The sequence below is a fragment of the Hyperolius riggenbachi genome, chromosome 4 (genome assembly GCF_040937935.1).
Source record: "Hyperolius riggenbachi isolate aHypRig1 chromosome 4, aHypRig1.pri, whole genome shotgun sequence".
Classification (NCBI taxonomy): Eukaryota; Metazoa; Chordata; class Amphibia; order Anura; family Hyperoliidae; genus Hyperolius; species Hyperolius riggenbachi.
In genome coordinates this window covers 424,714,146-424,734,258 of record NC_090649.1, presented here as the reverse complement: position 1 = coordinate 424,734,258, position 20,113 = coordinate 424,714,146, and the positions used below count along the sequence as shown (strand labels likewise).

The 20,113-nt window shown below is 47.2% G+C and overlaps 1 protein-coding gene across 6 annotated transcripts in view; it reads right to left on the bottom strand.

The window, feature by feature from the left end:
• The window catches only part of KIF16B (kinesin family member 16B), a 635,015-nt gene that overhangs the window by 297,564 nt on the left and 317,338 nt on the right, over window positions 1-20,113 (bottom strand). The window lies entirely within an intron of this gene.

Here is a 20,113-nt window from a genome sequence, read left to right as displayed (position 1 = left end):
CCTCAGGTGATGGGGATCCGGACAATACGGGGCCTCATGCAGCGGGCGGATTGGAGTGAAGAATTGGTTGCATTTGTATGTGGAGGTCTGCAATTCATTCTTGAACATAACGCTTTCCAGTTTGAGGGTACTTGGTATCGACAGATATCTGGGACGGCAATGGAAACATGTGTGGCCCCTACGTTCGCTAATTTGTACCTATCTGAATGGGAGAGACGTTGTGTCCTGAGCAAGACCAATCCATTCCGTTCCTCGATTAGGGTGTGGTCCAGGTATATAGACGATGTCCTGGTTGTGTGGTCATCCACCAGGGATGAATTTGATGCCATTCTGTTGTATTTACAAACAAACAATATAAATATGCAATTTACAAGTGAATGGGGAGGGAAGGAGGTACCATTTCTGGATGTGGTGGTGGGATTAACACATCAAGGTTACTTAACAAAAGGATTCCGTAAAGAAACTGCAACAAATGTAGTACTACATTGGAATAGCTATCATCCTCATTACACTAGGAAATCAATACCGATTAGTCAATTTATGAGATTGAGACGAAATAACAAAAGAGAGGAAGATTTTTTAGATCAGGCAAACGAATTGAAGGATCGTTTTATTCAGAGAGGCTACCCTGTCAAAATTGTAGATGATGCACTGCAAAAGGCTTGAATGAAACCAAGAAATTGGAAACAGAGAAAAAAATCAGAGGAAAGACTCCCCAGGCAGACCATTTTTTACTTTTGATTTTTCACCAATGGCGGAGAAGGTCAAGGAATCTATTAATAAAAATTGGACTATGTTGAAAGATGACCCATTCTTAAAAGATAAGGTGTGTGTTCCACCAGTGGTCTCCTTTAGGAGATGCAGAACGATTGGGGACATAGTTACAGCAAGCGAGTTTAAAAAGAAAAAACAGACAACATGGTTATCAGGATACATACCAAGTGGGAATTTTCCATGTGGACACTGCTCTACTTGTTCCTTTACTGAGAGACGTAAAAATATCGTATTAGGTGGAAAATTCTTTAAAATCAAGGACTTTATTACCTGTAGTACAGGGTTTGTTGTGTATGCACTTTATTGCACATGTGGTAGATTCTATGTGGGCATGACGACCAAGCCGATGAGGGAGAGGTTCCAGGAGCATAAGAGATCGATTGATTCTGGACATGGTTGTCCAAGGGTGATTGAGCATTTTAATGATGCCCATGGAGGCGATGTCTCGGCAATGAAGATTGTGGGTCTGTGTTGTGTGAAAACTCCCCACAGAGATGGGAATAGAGAAAAAATATTGTTGCAGAGGGATGCAAAAATTATTGTTGAGACAAATGCATTGGGCGTTTAGGTCTCAATGAAAAGAATGAGTTGAGTTGCTTCCTGGAGCCCTACTGAGGTCGGTCTGGTCGTTATGCCCACTGGTAGGTGTGGGTAATTTTATACATATTGATATGCATTTTTTGTGTATTATATTTCTGGATCGCACTGTTCAAGCATCTGTTGATGTATATTGCTAGTTAGACTAGTCGGTTCCCTCCTCCCCCCCCCCCCCTCCTCCACATACCTTTGGTGACGTATTGGTATTTGGTCCCTTTAAGGAATTTTTATGCACTCTTCCTCCGCACTTTCTGACATTATGTGCAGGAATATGCTGATACTGGTAGTAACTATTCCACTTTCACTCTGGCCTCCTGCAGTTTGGCGGTTTATGCACTGCGTCCCCTCTTATGTATTCTATTTCTCCCTAGGTCTATGTCCGCATAAGTTTTGTATCTACTTGGCCGTGGTGGGAGATTTGGGATATACACATGAGCCGGCCTCCCAGTGTTTTGCTCGTGAATAGAGAGCGGGGATTGGCCGTCTCATGTCCCGCCCACCTTAGTGTCTGCCGCGGGTGGTTTGCTAGAGTACTGTGCGGGCAAGATATTAAGTGTTTGATTGGGTGGAGGGGACGCTGTGCATGATGGGAGGGGCGGTCGGTAACGTTAGACGCAGCGGCTCTATACAAAATTGAGCAATACAATGGCGCAGTCACTGGCCTCCCTGCACCCTCAGTGATCCCTCTGAAGAAACAACTTACGTTGTGAAACAGCTGTAAGGTAGGGGGGAGCGCTTCCCATCGGGGGCCTCCTCTGGCTAATCCATCTGCCTGAAATAAACTTTTTATGGTATATATGCATTGGTGCCCGCCCTCTTTTCTGTCTAAAGAAACGTGGATGTTGTGCTTTGGCGGTGGCACGATGTTTAAAACCATGTAGTTGAAGTCAATCCCGGTCCTTCTGAATGCTGATGTGCTGGCTAATACTCTCTCTATGTGAAGTGAAATGTCAGATTTCTACTACTTACTGTAAGCAACAGCAATGTAGGAGAAAAGTAATTTGTGGCTCATTTTACTCAGGAGGAAATAGACCTCTTATTTTTAGGCGTTTACATGTATTTTAAATTTTACGATTTTTGTGACCGAGGTCCTTTAAAGCATTTCAGAGCTCGTTTTCTGTTGGGGGGCTTTGCCATTTTGATTTTGTGGTGCCTACTGCTTTCCACAACTGCAGCTATGCTTTACATTGCAAATAGGGATGCTCAATGAGATGCAAATATTTCCGAGTTTATGCAAATGCATGTACATTTTTATGCAAATATATGAAGCTGGGAAATGGACCAATCAAGTCCTACCCAGGTTTAAACTGATTGGTCCAATTTCAAGCTGCATATATTTGCATACACATTTACATACATTTCCATAAGCTCGGAAGTATTTGCATATCATTGATCATCCCTAATTGAAAAAGGTCTATTTATATTGGTAGGCAGGAAAAAGGTCTATTTATATTGGTAGGCAGGAAGCAGGTGATTTGGAAAGCCATATCAGCGTATGGGCACACGTGACAGAATTTGCACGTTACCATTGACCTTTATTGCTATCGGTGCCTTGTGTGGTAAAGCACTGCAGCTTCTTTGTCAGCTAGAGCACTTCCAGTGCATCTCGGGAAGGGTGTCATGCTCCATTGACTTTAAAGGCCATTGCATGAGGTACGTTATAGGGTGGAAGCCACGCAACACAATATAGTGAGTGTAAAAGGGGCCTCACACTGTCAGTGAGAAAAATAAAAAATTAACACAGCCTAGTTTTATGCAGGAATGGCATTGTAAATATACATATTTATTTTATGTCACATCAGTTTAGGCACCATTTAAACTGAAAAGGGGACAAAAATAAAGTGAGTAGTTAAAAATCAAGAAATGACTGATATCCGCCATGTAATTTGTTCAACGTAGTATGGATACAGAGGCGCCAGAAGGATTAAAAGATCTAAAACATTTAAAAATGAGGAGGTAGTGGTGGACTAACCTCCTCCGGGCAGACAAGAAAATGCTGATGAATTTTCAGCAAAACAAATTTATTTACATACTCCAGTAAAAAACGCGTTTTGCGGGAGTGACCCGCTTCCTCAGGCATTAAGATGGAGCATATACAAAAACATGTCTGGTACTATGCCAAGCACCTATGTTTTTAAACGTTTTAGATCTTTTTATCCTTCTTGCACCTCTGTATCCATACTACGTTATACATATCAACTCTTGGTGGAGGGGTGTTACCCCTTTTTCCTTGATCCACAGAGAACAACTTCTTAACTACTTCCCGACCGCGTCACACCAATGGGCGTGGCCGCGGCGGCAGCCCCAGGACCGCCTAACGGCGAGCAGCGTAAAGTATTGGGGCTGTAGTTTGCTGGAGATCACGCGAGGGGCTGCGCGCATCTCCTGCTTAATGGGCGGAGCTGAGCTTCGCCTTCAGTCTCTGAGCGGCGATTGCTGCTCGGGAGACTGTTAGACGGCGTCTAATTAGGGTGTACAGCACTGCGATCTGCAGCAGAGCTGTACTGTGTGACACGGCTGTCCCCTCCATAGGCAAAGAGGTGATCGGCTGTCATAGGCTGAAGCTGATCATGGGGATTGGCTGGCGGGGGAGGGAGGGGGGAATACAATAGTTTAAAAAAACATGTTTTTATTTAAAAAAAAAAAAAAAAACATTTGGGGGGCGATCAGACCCCAGCAACAGAGAGCTCTGTTGGTGGGGAGAAAGGGGGGGGGGGCACTTGTGTGCTGTGTCGTGTGGCCCTGCAGCTTGGCCTTAACCACTTGAGGACCACAGTCTTTTCGCCCCTTAAAGGGAAGGTTCAGGGAGGGTGGAGAAAAAATAAAAATCAATTTCCACTTACTTGGGGCTTCCTCCAGCCCGTGGCAGGCAGGAGGTGCCCTCGCTGCCGCTCCGCAGGCTCCCGGTGGTCTCCGGTGGCCGACCCGACCTGGCCAGGCCGGCTGCCAGGTCGGGCTCTTCTGCGCTCCAAGTCCTGGTACTTCTGCGTCCCACGCCGGCGCGCTGACGTCATCGGACGTCCGCCGGGCTGTACTGCGCATGCGCAGAACTACTGCACATGCGCAGTACAGCCCGGCGGACGTCTGATGACGTCAGAGCGCCGGCGTGGGACGCAGAAGTGCCAGGACTTGGAGCGCAGAAGAGCCCGACCTGGCAGCCGGCCTGGCCAGGTCGGCCACCGGAGACCACCGGGAGCCTGCGGAGCGACGGCGAGGGCACCTCCTGCCTGCCACAGGCTGGAGGAAGCCCCAGGTAAGTGGAAATTGATTTTTATTTTTTCTCCATCCTCCCTGAACCTTCCCTTTAAGGAGCAGAGCCTTTTTCTCCATTCAGACCACTGCAGCTTTCACGGTTTATTGCTCGGTCATACAACCTACCACCTAAAGGAATTTTACCTCCTTTTCTTGTCACTAATACAGCTTTCTTTTGGTGCTATTTGATTGCTGCTGCGAGTTTTACTTTTTATTATATTCATCAAAAAAGACATGAATTATGTCAAAAAAATGACTTTTTTAACTTGCTGTGCTGACATTTTTCAAATAAAGTAACATTTCCTATACATTTGAGCGCGAAAGTTATTCTGCTACATGTCTTTGATAAAAAAAAAACATTCAGTGTATATTTATTGGATTGGGCAAAAGTTGTAGCGTTTACAAACTATGGTGCCAAAAGTGAATTTTCCCATTTTCAAGCATCTCTGACTTTTCTGCGCACCTGTCAGGTTTCATGAGGGGCTAAAATTCCAGGATAGTACAAATACCCCCCAAATGACCCCATTTTGGAAAGAAGACATCCCAAAGTATTCAGTGAGAGGCATGGTGAGTTCATAGAAGATTTTATTTTTTGTCACAAGTTAGCGGAAAATGACACTTTGTGACAAAAAAAAAAGTTTCCATTTCTTCTAACTTGCGACAAAAAAAAAATGAAATCTGCCACGGACTCACTATGCTCCTCTCTGAATACCTTGAAGTGTCTACTTTCCAAAATGGGGTCATTTGTGGGGTGTGTTCACTGTCCTGGCATTTTGGGGGGTGCCTAATTGTAAGCACCCCTGTAAAGCCTAAAGATGCTCATTGGACTTTGGGCCCCTTAGCGCAGTTAGGCTGCAAAAAAGGTATTGCCGTACTCAGGAGAAGTAGTATAATGTGTTTTGGGGTGTATTTTTACACATACCCATGCTGTGTGGGAGAAATATCTCCGTAAATGACAATTTTTTTATTTTTTTTTACACACAATTGTCTATTCATAGAGATATTTCTCCCACTCAGCATGGGTATGTGGAAAAATACACCCCAAAACACATTATACTACTTCTCCTGAGTACGGCGATACCACATGTGTGGCACTTTTTTGCACCCTAACTGCGCTAAGGGGCCCAAAGTCCAATGAGTACCTTTAGGATTTCACAGGTCATTTTGAGAAATTTTGTTTCAAGACTACTCCTCACGGTTTAGGGCCCCTAAAATGCCAGGACAGTATAGGAACCCCACAAATTACCCCATTTTAGAAAGAAGACACCCCAAGGTATTCCGTTAGGAGAATGGTAAGTTCATAGAAGATTTTTTTTTTTTTGTCACAAGTTAGCGGAAATTGATTTTAATTGTTTTTTTTCACAAAGTGTCATTTTCCGCTAACTTGTGACAAAAAATAAAATCTTCTATGAACTCACCATACTCCTAACGGAATACCTTGGGGTGTCTTCTTTCTAAAATTGGGTCATTTGTGGGGTTCCTATACTGCCCTGGCATTTTAGGGGCCCTAAACCATGAGGAGTAGTCTTGAAACCAAATGTCGCAAAATGACCTGTGAAATCCTAAAGGTACTCATTGGACTTTGGGCCCCTTAGCGCACTTCGGGTGCAAAAAAGTGCCACACATGTGGTACCGCCGTACTCAGGAGAAGTAGTATAATGTGTTTGGGGTGTATTTTTTACACATACCCATGCTGGGTGGGAGAAATATCTCTGTAAATGACAATTGTTTGATTTTTTTTTTACACACAATTGTCCATTTACAGAGAGATTTCTCCCACCCAGCATGGGTATGTGTAAAAATACACCCCAAAACACAATATACTACTTCTTCTGAGTACGGCGATACCACATGTGTGACACTTTTTTGCAACCTAGGTGCGCTAAGGGGCCTAACGTCCTATTCACAGGTCATTGAGGCATTTGGATTCTAGACTACTCCTCATGGTTTAGGGCCCCTAAAATGCCAGGGCAGTATAGGAACCCCACAAGTGACCCCATTTTAGAAAGAAGACACCCCAAGGTATTCTGTTAGGAGTATGGTGAGTTCATAGTAGATTTTTTTTTGTCACAAGTTAGCGGAAAATGACACTTTGTGAAAAAAAAAAACAATACATATCAATTTCCGCTAACTTGTGACAAAAAATAAAATCTTCTATGAACTCATCATACACCTAACAGAATACCTTGGGGTGTCTTCTTTCTAAAATGGGGTCACTTGTGGGGTTCCTAAACTGCCCTGGCATTTTAGGGGCCCTAAACCGTGAGGAGTAGTCTTGAACCCAAATGTCTCAAAATGACCTGTGAAATCCTAAAGGTACTCATTGGACTTTGGGCCCCTTAGCACAGTTAGGCTGCAAAAAAGTGTCACACGTGGTATAGAGTTGGGCCGAACGGTTCGCCTGCGAACGGTTCCATGCGAACTTCAGTGGTTCGCGTTCGCGTCCCGCAGGCGAACCTTTGCGGAAGTTCGGTTCGCCCCATAATGCACATGGAGGGTCAACTTTGACCCTCTACATCACAGTCAGCAGGCCCAGTGTAGCCAATTAGGCTACACTAGCCCCTGGAGCCCCACCCCCCCTTATATAAGGCAGGCAGCGGCGGCCATTACGGTCACTTGTGTGCTGCCTGCGTTAGTGAGAGTAGGGCGAGCTGCTGCAGACTGTCTCTCAGGGAAAGATTAGTTAGGCTTAACTTGTTCCTGTCTGGCTGCATACCTGTTCTGTGAACCCACCACTGCATACCTGTGCTGTGAACCCACCACTGCATACCTGTGCTGTGAACCCACCACTGCATACCTGTGCTGTGAACCCACCACTGCATACCTGTGCTGTGAACCCACCACTGCATACCTGTTCAGTGAACCTGCCACTGCATACCTGTTCTGTTCAGTGGACCCGCCACTGTATACCTGTTCATTGAACCCACCACTGCATACCTGTGCTGTGAACCCACCACTGCATACCTGTGCTGTGAACCCACCACTGCATACCTGTTCTGTGAACCCACCACTGCATACCTGTGCTGTGAACCCACCACTGCATACCTGTTCAGTGAACCCACCACTGCATAACTGTGCTGTGAACCCACCACTGCATACCTGTTCAGTGAACCTGCCACTGCATACCTGTTCTGTTCAGTGGACCCGCCACTGTATACCTGTTCATTGAACCCACCACTGCATACCACCACTGCATACCTGTTCTGTGAACCCACCACTGCATACCTGTGCTGTGAACCCACCACTGCATACCTGTTCAGTGAACCTGCCACTGCATACCTGTTCTGTTCAGTGGACCCGCCACTGTATACCTGTTCATTGAACCCACCACTGCATACCTGTGCTGTGAACCCACCACTGCATACCTGTTCAGTGAACCCGCCACTGCATACCTGTTCTGTTCAGTGGACCCGCCACTGTATACCTGTTCAGTGAACCCGCCACTGCATACCTGTTCTGTTCAGTGGACCCGCCACTGCATACCTGTTCTGTGAACCCACCACTGCATACCTGTTGTGTTCAGTGAACCTGCCACTGCATACCTGTTCTGTGAACCCGCCACTGTATACCTGTTCTGTTTAGTGAACCCGCCACTGTATACCTGTTCTGTTTAGTGAACCCGCCACTGCATACCTGTTCTGTTCAGTGGACCCGCCACTGTATACCTGTTCAGTGAACCCGCCACTGCATACCTGTTGTGTTCAGTGAACCTGCCACTGCATACCTGTTCTGTGAACCCGCCACTGTATACCTGTTCTGTTTAGTGAACCCGCCACTGCATACCTGTTCTGTTCAGTGAACCCGCCACTGTATACCTGTTCAGTGAACCCGCCACTGCATACCTGTTGTGTTCAGTGAACCTGCCACTGCATACCTGTTGTGTTCAGTGAACCTGCCACTGCATACCTGTTCTGTGAACCCGCCACTGTATACCTGTTCTGTTCAGTGAACCCACCGCATCAGTGCGCATACCTGTGCAGTTAAGTGAACCCACCTACCTACGTGAGTGCACGCAGTGTGATATACCACTCCGTGCATACCCGATATGGACAAAACAGGTAGAGGAAGAGGTAGTGCCAGAGCCAGAGGAAGGCCACCCGGCAGGTCTGCGCGAGGTAGTGTAAATGTAATTTCATGTGGACCTGGCCCACAGTACAGTGCTCGGAAGAAGGCACGTCCCATCACCTCCCAAGATTGTCAGGACGTGGTTGAGTATTTAGCGACACAGAACACCTCATCTTGCTCAGCCACCAGCGCTACTACTAGCACCACTTCTGCTGCATTTGACACTTCGCAAGAATTATTTAGTGGTGAAATCACTGATGCACAGCCATTGTTGTTACAGCCAGATGAATTTTCACCAGCTCATATGTCTGAGTTACGCGGCAACACTATGGATGTAACGTGTCAGGAGGATGAAGGACCTACTGATGGTGCAAGTTTGGATTTGTCTGAGGCAAGCGAAGCTGGGCAGGATGACTACGATGATGACGGTAATAGGGATCCTCTGTGGCAGGGAACACACTTGACTTTCAGTTTTCCGCGTGCGTTTTTCTACATACTTTTTCTGCACACTAAGTGTGTTTCCATGCAGGAAAACGCACATGTTTTTTCACAGCAGCTGATGTAAATGATAGAGAAAACTGCCAAAATGTGCTGAGTCATCATGCAGAATGTCAGTTTTTTTTCTGCACGCGGACAACTCAGTAAGTGTGTACTAGCACATTGATTATCATGAGTTCTCAGTTTTTCTGTGCAGAAAACGCGCACGAAAACAGCCAAGTGTGTTCCCTGCCTGTATGTTCCCAATAGAGGAGATGAAGAGGGGGACAGTTCAGAGGGGGAGTCAGAGAGTAGTAGGAGGAGAGAAGTTGCTGAAAGAAGCTGGGGCAGCTCTTCGCCAGAAACAGCTGGTGGCAGAGTCCGGCACCATGTATCGCCACCTATGTACAGCCAGCCAACTTGCCCTTCAGCATCAGCTGCTGAGGTCCCCATAGTGCCCACATCCCAGGGTGGCTCAGCGGTGTGGAAATTTTTTAATGTGTGTGCCTCAAATCGGACCAAAGCCATCTGTTCGCTCTGCCAACAAAAATTGAGCCGTGGAAAGGCCAACACTCACGTAGGGACAAGTGCCTTACGAAGGCACCTGGAGAAAAGGCACAAACAGCAATGGGATGGCCACCTGAGCAAAAGCAGCAGCAGCACACAAAAGCAAAGCCACCCTCCTTCTCCTCTTCCTCCTCCATCAGGTGCATTATCTGCTTCTGCCGCTTTCTCCCTTCCACCTTCACAGGCACCCTCCTCCACTCCGCCTCTGCCCTTGAGCGGTTCCTGCTCCTCTGCCCACAGCAGCAGTCAGGTGTCCGTGAAGATAATGTTTGAGCGGAAGAAGCCAATTTCGGCCAATCACCCCCTTGCCCGGCGTCTGACAGCTGGCGTGGCGGAACTGTTAGCTCGGCAGCTGTTACCATACCGGCTGGTGGACTCTGAGGCCTTCCGTAAATTTGTGGCCATCGGAACACCGCAGTGGAAGATGCCAGGCCGCACTTATTTTTCGAGAAAGGCCATACCCCAACTGCACCGTGAAGTTGAGAGGCAAGTGGTGTCATCTCTTGCGAAGAGCGTTGGGTCAAGGGTACACCTGACCACGGATGCCTGGTCTGCCAAGCACGGGCAGGGCCGCTACATTACCTACACAGCCCATTGGGTGAACCTGGTGGTGAACGATGGCAAGCAGGGCGCAGCGGACCAAATTGTGACACCTCCACGGCTTGCAGGCAGGCCTCCTGCCACCTCCTCTCCTCCTGCTACATGCTCTTCGCTGTCCTCCTCCTCCTTGGCTGAGTGGCAGTTCTCCTCTCCAGCTACACAGCCCCAGCTCCGCAGGGCCTATGCTGCATGCCAGGTAAGACGGTGTCACGCCATCTTAGACATGTCTTGTCTCAAAGCGGAGAGTCACACTGGAGCAGCTCTCCTGGCTGCTCTTAAGAAACAGGTGGATGAGTGGCTGACCCCGCACCACCTGGAGATAGGCAACGTGGTGTGCGACAACGGCAGTAATCTGCTTGCCGCTTTGCATATGGGGAAGCTGACACACATACCCTGCATGGCACATGTCATGAATCTAGTGGTTCAAAGATTTGTGGCAAAGTACCCTGGCTTAGCGAATGTCCTGAAGCAGGCCAGGAAGTTCTGTGGGCATTTGAGGCGGTCTTACACAGCCATGGCACGCTTTGCGGAAATTCAGCGCAAAAACAACATGCCGGTGAGACGCCTCATTTGCGATAGCCCGACTCGCTGGAACTCGACCCTGCTCATGTTCTCCCGCCTGCTAGAACAGAAGAAAGCCATGACCCACTACCTCTACAACTACAGTAGAATGAAACAGTCTGGGAAGATGGGGATGTTCTGGCCCGACAACTGGACACTGATGGAAAATGCATGCAGGCTCATGCGGCCGTTTGAGGAGGTGACCAACCTGGTGAGCCGCAGTGAGGGCACCATCAGCGACTTAATTCCCTACGCTTACTTCTTGGAGCGTGCTGTGCGTAGAGTGGCGGATGAAGCTGTGAATGAGCGTGACCAGGAACCGTTACGGCAGGAACAGGCATGGGACCAATTTTCATCAGACCCAGCTGTTTCCTCAACACCTGCGGCAGCACAGAGGGGGGAGGAGGAGGAAGAAGAGAAGTCGTGTGCAGAAGACGAGTCAGACTCAGAGGATGATGAGCAAGGTGTTTCTTTGGGGGAGGAGGAGGAGGAGGGGACAGCGGCAGGAGAACAACCTCAGCAGGCATCGCAAGGGGCTTGTGCTGCTCAACCTTCCCGTGGTATTGTTCGCGGCTGGGGGGAGGAGGTTGACTTACCTGACGTCACTGAGGAAGAGCAAGAGGAGATGGAGGGTACTGGATCCGACTTTGTACAGATGTCGTCTTTTATGCTGTCCTGCCTGTTGAGGGACCCCCGTATAAAAAACCTCAAGGGGAATGAGCTGTACTGGGTGGCCACACTACTAGACCCTCGGTACAGGCACAAAGTGGCGGACCTGTTACCAACTCACCGGAAGGTGGAAAGGATGCAGCACATGCAGAACCAGCTGTCAACTATGCTTTACAATGCCTTTAAGGGTGATGTGACGGCACAACGCCAGCAAGGTACCACTGCCACTAATCCTCCTCCCGTGTCCACGCAGTCAAAGACAGGTCGCTCCAGCGATCTCATGGTGATGTCGGACATGCGGACGTTCTTTAGTCCAACGCCTCGCCGTAGCCCTTCTGGATCCACCCTCCACCAACGCCTGGAACGGCAGGTAGCCGACTACATGGCCTTAAGTGTGGATGTAGACACTGCTGTGAACAGCGATGAGGAACCCTTGAACTACTGGGTGCGCAGGCTTGACCTGTGGCCAGAGCTGTCCCAATTTGCCATCCAACTTCTCTCCTGCCCTGCCGCAAGCGTCCTGTCAGAAAGGACCTTCAGCGCAGCTGGAGGCATTGTCACAGAGAAGAGAAGTCGCCTAAGTCACAAAAGTGTTCAGTACCTCACCTTTATCAAAATGAATGAGGCATGGATCCCGGAGGGCTGCTGCCCGCCCCAAGACTAAGTCAGTCCCCGCACACACAGCATCTCTGCCTGCACGCCGTGTGACTGGCTGCCTGGCCTGCCCCAAGAAGACTAAGTCGCTCCCAGTCCCTCCACACAGCATGTCTGCCTGCAGGCCGCTTGACTACCTTCTCCGCCACCACCAACAGGGTCCGGGACTCCAGGCGGATTGCTGAATTTTTTAGGCCGCTGCTAGCAGCGGCCGCTGTAATAATTTTTCTGGTGCGTGAACATGACTGCCTAATTTTTCTGGCTGCACTGCGGGCAGCTGCAACAACAAAAGAAAAGGCATGTACATGCGCCCATTCCCCTTCGTGATCATTACCTTGCCATGGTGAAGGGGCTTGCGTATCACAATGAAGCAATGACCGGCACCTAGATGAGTGTCTCGGGGGGCACATCCACGATAATAAGGTCGTTGCCTCATTGTGGTCAGACCAAATTTGATCAGCTGGACAGTCACTGTTCTGTCATTCAGCTACATCAGCCAGGCGACCATATGGGCTGTAAAGCCACCAAAACCTGCACTCTCGCCATGGTGCGCACCAGTCCAGCACGGCCGTCACTACACAAACAGCTGTTTGCGGTGCGTTACACGGTGAGTTTGGTGTGTCAGTGTGAAGCAGTACCTTAATTACACTACCTGATTGATGTATACACATGCAAGATGTTTGAAAGCACTTTAGGCCCGTCATTTAGCATTCAATGTGATTTCTGCCCTTAAAACGCTGCTTTGCGTCAAATCCAGATTTTTCCCCGGGACTTTTGGCATGTATCCCACTCCGCCATGCCCCCCTCCAGGTGTTAGACCCCTTGAAACATCTTTTCCATCACTTTTGTGGCCAGCATAATTATTTTTTTTTCAAAGTTCGCATCCCCATTGAAGTCTATTGCGGTTCGCGAACTTTAACGCAAACCGAACCTTCCGCGGAAGTTCGCGAACCTAAAATCGGAGGTTCGGCCCAACTCTAATGTGGTATTGCCGTACTCAGAAGGAGTAGTATAATGTGTTTTTTGGTGTATTTTTACATATAACCATGCTGGGTGGGAGAAATCTCTGTAAATGACACATTTTTGATTTTTTTTTTTACACACAATTGTCCATTTACAGAGAGATTTCTACCACCCAGCATGGGTATGTGTAAAAATACACCACAAAACACATTATACTACTTCTCCTGAGTATGGCGATACCACGTGTGACACTTTTTTGCAGCCTAGGTGCGCTAAGGGACCCAACGTCCTATTCACAGGTCATTTTGAGGCATTTGTTTTCTAGACTACTCCTCACGGTTTAGGGCCCCTACAATGCCAGGGCAGTATAGGAACCCCACAAGTGACCCCATTTTAGAGAGAACACACCCCAAGGTATTCCGTTAGGGGTATGGTGAGTTCATAGAAGATTTTATTTTTTGTCACAAGTTAGTGAAAAATGACACTTTGTGAAAAAAACAATAAAAATCCAATTTCCGCTAACTTTTGACAAAAAATAAAATCTTCTATGAACTCATCATACACCTAACAGAATACCTTGGGGTGTCTTCTTTCTAAAATGGGGTCACTTGTGGGGTTCCTATAGTCTGGAAACCAAATTTCTCAAAATGACTGTTCAGGGGTATAAGCATCTGCAAATTTTGATGACAGGTGGACTATGAGGGGGCAAATTTTGTGGAACCGGTCATAAGCAGGGTGGCCTCTTAGATGACAGGATGTATTGGGCCTGATCTGATGGATAGGAGTGCTAGGGGGGTGACAGGAGGTGATTGATGGGTGTCTCAGGGGGCGGTTAGAGGGGAAAATAGATGCAATCAATGCACTGGGGAGGTGATCGGAAGGGGGTCTGAGGGGGATCTGAGGGTTTGGCCAAGTGATCAGGAGCCCACACGGGGCAAATTAGGGCCTGATCTGATGGGTAGGTGTGCTAGGGGGTGACAGGAGGTGATTGATGGGTGTCTCAAGGTGTGATTAGAGGGGGGAAATAGATGCAAGCAATGCACTAGCGAGGTGATCAGGGCTGGGGTCTGAGGGCGTTCTGAGGTGTGGGCGGGTGATTGGGTGCCCGCAAGGGGCAGATTAGGGTCTAATCTGATGGGTAAAAGTGACAGGTGGTGATAGGGGGTGATTGATGGGTAATTAGTGGGTGTTTAGAGGAGAGAAGAGATGTAAACACTGCACTTGGGAGGTGATGTGATGTCGGATCTGCGGGCGATCTATTGGTGTGGGTGGGTGATCAGATTGCCCGCAAGGGGCAGGTTAGGGGCTGATTGATGGGTGGCAGTGACAGGGTATGATTGTCGGGTGATTGACGGGTGATTGACAGGTGATCAGGGGGGATAGATGCATACAGTACACGGGGGGGGGGGGGGGGTCTGGGGAGAATCTGAGGGGTGGGGGGTGATCAGGAGGGAGTAGGGGGCAGATTAGGGACTAAAAAAAATAGCGTTGACAGATAGTGACAGGGAGTGATTGATGGGTGATTAGGGGGGTGACTGGGTGCAAACAGTGGTCTGGGGGGTGGGGTCTGAGGGGTGCTGTGGGCGATCAGGGGGCAGGGGGGGAAATCAGTGTGCTTGGGTGCAGACTAGGGTGGCTGCAGCCTGCCCTGGTGGTCCCTCGGACACTGGGACCACCAGGGCAGGAGGCAGCCAGTATAATAGGCTTTGTATACATTACAAAGCCTATTATACCAAGTACATGCGGCGATCCGGGTGCTAGTAACCCGCCGGCGCTTCCGAACGGCCGGCGGGTTACAGCGAACGGGGGGCGGAGCCAGTCCCCGGCGGCTGATCGCGTCACGAATGACGCGATCGCCGCATAGCAACGCCCGCAGCCGCCCCCGCCGATGGGCTTATTGCGGTCGTTTGGGCCCGGACTTTGCCGCCGCCCATCGGCTGGGGGCGGTCCTTAAGTAGTTAAAGCTGCAGTGGCCAATTCAGCATTTGGGGGGGGGTTAACACTGCGGTCCTCAAGCGGTTAATCCTGAGTGGAGACAGGTCTAATCTCCCCACCTGCCTTTACAGTGGTTGCCTGTGCGGTAACCCTGACTTGTGAGTATACTGCATATCCTCTTTCCACACACCTTCATGTACCAGTGCATACTACACTATCTAGGGCTCTTAGTGTCCCTCTTTTTGTTCATGTAATTTGTTCAGGTTGTTTGATACACAATGAGCCTGCCCGTCATCATCTTTACTACTGGCTGACAAGAAAATAACTACACAGCTCCAACTGCCATTATTCATAACCACACCCACTAGCATTGCAATAGTCTAAAAGATTGTTTTTTAGATGCGGTAGACATGTGTATGTACAGTGCCAAGCACACAAATGACTATGCTGTGTTCCTTTTTTTCTTTCTCTGCCTGAAAGAGTTAAGCATCAAGTATTAAAGTGACAGTGAGGGCTGGTGCACACCAAAACCTGCTAGCAGATCCGCAAAATGCTAGCAGATTTTGAAACGCTTTTTCTTCTTTTTCTGTAGCGTTTCAGCTAGCGTTTTGCGGTTTTGTCTAGCGGTTTTGGTATAGTAGATTTCCTGTATTGTTACAGTAAAGCTGTTACTGAACAGCTACTGTAACAAAAAACGCCTGGCAAACTGCTCTGAAGTGCCGTTTTTCAGAGCGGTTTGCGTTTTTCCTATACTTAACATTGAGGCAGAAACGCATCCACAATCCAAAAAATGCCTCACCCAGGCATTTTTCGTTTCTGCAAAACGCCTCCCGCTCTGGTGTGCACCACCCCATTGAGATACATTGACCAAGCAGATCCGCAGCCGCAAGCGGATCTGAAAACGCCCAAAAAGCCGCTCGGTGTGCACCAGCCCTTACTGCCCAAGTCGGGACTGGGTCGGGCTAAAGCATAACCCTTACTGATAAGTAACTACAACCATAAAACACTTTCCTGTCAGTCAATGACTTCTGAGAGCAGTAAAGAGAGTCAATAGTTCATAGATTTGAGCTCTGGCATACTTCAATAAAGATGTCATTGAGCAGAGACAATGAAACTGTTAAAACTTAGAAACTAGACTTAAATATAAAAAAAAAAACAACTGTGGGATATCTAAAAAAGTAATTGTTAGGAGACGGAGGATAGATACAATAGTTTAGTTCATCAGTTTGTTTTCACCTCGAATTAAGGATAATGTATTAGTGGCTACAGTCAGACCACAAATTAACTTATTTCTACTAAATGAAGAAGTCTCAACAGGTACAAAACTAGTCGCCAGTTATCCCTCAGTTAAAGTTTCTGGAGTTATTTACGAGCAGTCTTCATTAGTACAGAGCTGTGTTTGGCATAAAACACTTTGCATAACACATTGCTCAGTCAGTGAAAATCGTGGCACACAGTTTAATATTTTTAAGCGAGTTTCATCAGCTCAGAAATCTGAGAAATGCACGTTAATAATAACAAAACAGATGGTAAAGTGATGTTCTAGGCGGAAGGTTAAAGGAATACTATTGATTGAAACGACTTTTTTTTTTAATACTCTATATTAGTGTACACATTACCACTAGTGCTAGGGGCACTTTATTTATTCACCCAGGTCTCTCTCCCTCTATCCCTGCTTAAAAATTCATTTCTCACACAGCTCATAGTAGTTTGGGTCACCCTGAGCTGCTTGGTTACTCTGTCACACAGCTCACAAATATATGTCACTGTGTCACTCACAGCATGCAGCAGACATGAGGAGAAATAGGCTGATCTGAGGTGGTAACAGGTAACTAAATGAGCTGTAATATTGCTGGAATATAACAAGCTATAACACTAGTCTGTGTTTACACTCAGACTGGCTGCCTGCTTGAGGTGATTCACTCCAGGCTGCATCCACTTTACAAGCTGCTGAGAGGGGCAGACCACTGTCTACAATTAGCATTATTAGTATCTTTATCAGTCAAGAGAAGCAAAGATAATAAACACACATTGCTAGAATCCTTAACCCCTTACCACCATATCAACAAGATTCTTTCAGCAAGGTGATAATTAAACAATAAACTGAGGAGCTGATAGCAACTCCCCTGTGCAGAGACATGGTCTAGCCCTCTGGGAGCTCAGTATTAGATACATTTTGTATCCAACGCTGACGCCAAAACTGACGGAGGATTTTACAGCTGAGAGGAACAGCTGTGTGAGGAATCAAATTGCTCCTAGTACTTGTCCTAATGTGTGCTACAACATACAGCATTTAAAAATAAATGCATACATCGATAGTATTCCTTTAAGCATAATGGTTATGTTATGTACTATAGCTCATTTCACTCACAATGTATTTTCTTCACACTTACTAGCAGGCGTTCCGTTTTAATTTAATAAGACAAGAAAAGAAATAAACGGATGCCTACTAGAAAAAGTTTTAGTGCAGGAAAGTAATTGAGGCAGCTCACTGAATTGAAGCCTGCAGGAAGAAGAACAGAGAGACTGAAATCTCTTTAAAAGGGAGCGGTCATTAGGCCGACGTTACAATCTTTTGGCTTTGGTGGTTTCTGATTTATATCAGCAAGAATCAAGTGGACTGTAGAGTCAGAACACCAGGGGCTTGATTCACAAAGCCGTGCTAACTGTTAGCACGCTGGTGAAAAGCCCATTATCACTCCTAAACTCAGTTTAGGCGTAATAAAATAAACTCGCGTGCAAAGTTTTGCGCGTAAAGTTTTACGCACGCAAAGTTTATGCGCACAATGCCATTAAACCCTATGTGACGTTTTGCACGCACCGGACTTTGCGCGTGCAAAAGTTTGCGCGCAAAATTGGTGCTAACCTACTTAGTGCAATGCTCATCACACCCAAAAGTCTTTAGGCGTGCTAACTAAGCTAGCACCGCTTTGTGAATCAAGCCCCTGATCTGTACACCTGCTGTGGTTCAGGAAAATAGGTAAAGGCCCATACCCACCACGCAATTTTCCAGACAACCGGCGATCTTTTGAACAATGTGCAATCGTTGATCTCGTGATGTGGAAACAGGCATGCATTCACACGATGTTTAACGACCGTCACGGCAGATCAGATCTTTAAGTTCCCCGCTGACTCCACGAAATGTACCGCGATTGCTTGACTTATGCCTGTCATGTGCCGTCATGAGCAGAAAGAGGAATCACTGAACACTCGTTGTCAAAGGGACGTCCTGGACCTATCGGGTGGTGAGTATGGAGCTTTAGAGGCAAAGCCTCAGCACAGCAAACAGAGAATGTTGGAAGTTAGACATGGGATCCAACATTTTCTATTGCTGCAAGTTTCCTTTAACCCCCGTGGCGGCCTGATTCTTTCAAGATTTTAGGATCTAAAAGCGGTGCAATGTTTTTTGCAGGCTTTGAAGCCTCATTCACACCTAAAATCGAAAACTCAAACAGAAATGTTTTGCGTTTTTGTGCACTTTTTTCTCCCTCCCGAAGCTCCACTGCATTTCTGGTAAAAGCGCTTTTCTAAGCGCTTTTGTAATTCACTCCCTGATGCAAGTCAGGAAGTGAACTCTTTGACCCGGAAAAGAATAAATATAATGGGCTTGATTCACAAAGCGGTGCAAACTGTTTAGTACGGGTGTGCTAAACAGTTAGCACGTGAAGTGCCATTCGCGGACTTTTGCTCGCGCAAAGTGCTGCGATTCGCTGCCCTTGGACCGGCAAGGGGGTTAAACACTGACATTGGCCAACAGTGGTAATTGCAAGGGGTGGTCACATGACTGAAGAAAACACTGCTTGGTCTCCAGGCTGTCTCTGGGTGCCAAGGCTGCAAATGGCATTGCAGCTTAAAAGATAAATCCAAGCAGGAAAGAATGCAGGAACAGAGCAGGGGTCTGAAAGCTTCCAGTAGCATAAGAAACGTGCAGCAGGAAGATAAGGCCTGGTTCACATCTGCGTTTGCCAACGGAACCGGAGCTCGTTACCTCTTCTTATACTAAACTCTAAAGAGTTAAATGTGACATCATCTGAGCAGGGACGGATCACTTACTCATCGCCTGCTATTGGCTGATAAAACCTCGTGATACCATGACAAGCACAGTCTTTACTGTGCATGGCCTGGAAAACTCCATGTTCCAGGCACCGGTCATCGTGTTCTGAAGAAGCCAATGTTTACTTGTGAGAATATTTTCATAATAATGGCTCCTGTTTATGTTGTTTGTCGCCACCTGGTCTGGCCTCTGCACTGGCTATCTCTGATACAGCCTTGGGAGACCGAATCACACTGTTCTTCAGTGCTTCTAGACATCCTCTTTAAAGGTATACTCTGCCAATAAAGTATTTTAACTAACCTCAGTTAAAGTAACCGAGGCCTACGAATTCAAACATATAATACTTAAATTCTAACAGTTGTCCCGTCGAATGGACAAAAAAATGCAACAGGACCCAATTTTCCGGATGGGTTCGCTCAATGGAACGGAAACGGAAGGTTTCACAGCTACATAAGAACAAATAGAAAGACAGCTTTTCCTGATCCTGATGGCCTGTGAGTGATCACACAGATTGTGACAGTGCTACGGAGGGACCTCTGAAGAGGACTGGGCTCATCATCCTAAATACCAGCGCTGTGGCATATTATTACATAAGATCTCAAACAAGGACAACAAGGATCCTGTGACTTTGCCACTGTGGGTGTGACAAGTACTGCAGAAAGCAGCCAATCACAATACAGCTTCCAGCTTTGTACATAGTCCAGAATTCCATGTACATATACCATAGTCTCTATTCCTATACACATGTCCACAGAAAATGTGACCAAACCATAAAGTGCATGTAACACTTATTATTTATTTATTGTATTTATAAAGCGGCAACATATTACGCAGTGCTGGACATTAGTTTAGGTTACAGACAATATTTAGGGGTGACATACAGCAAAATGACAATATATGAATACAAGAAAACCAGATCATGCAGCACAGTATGAGTACAAGGTA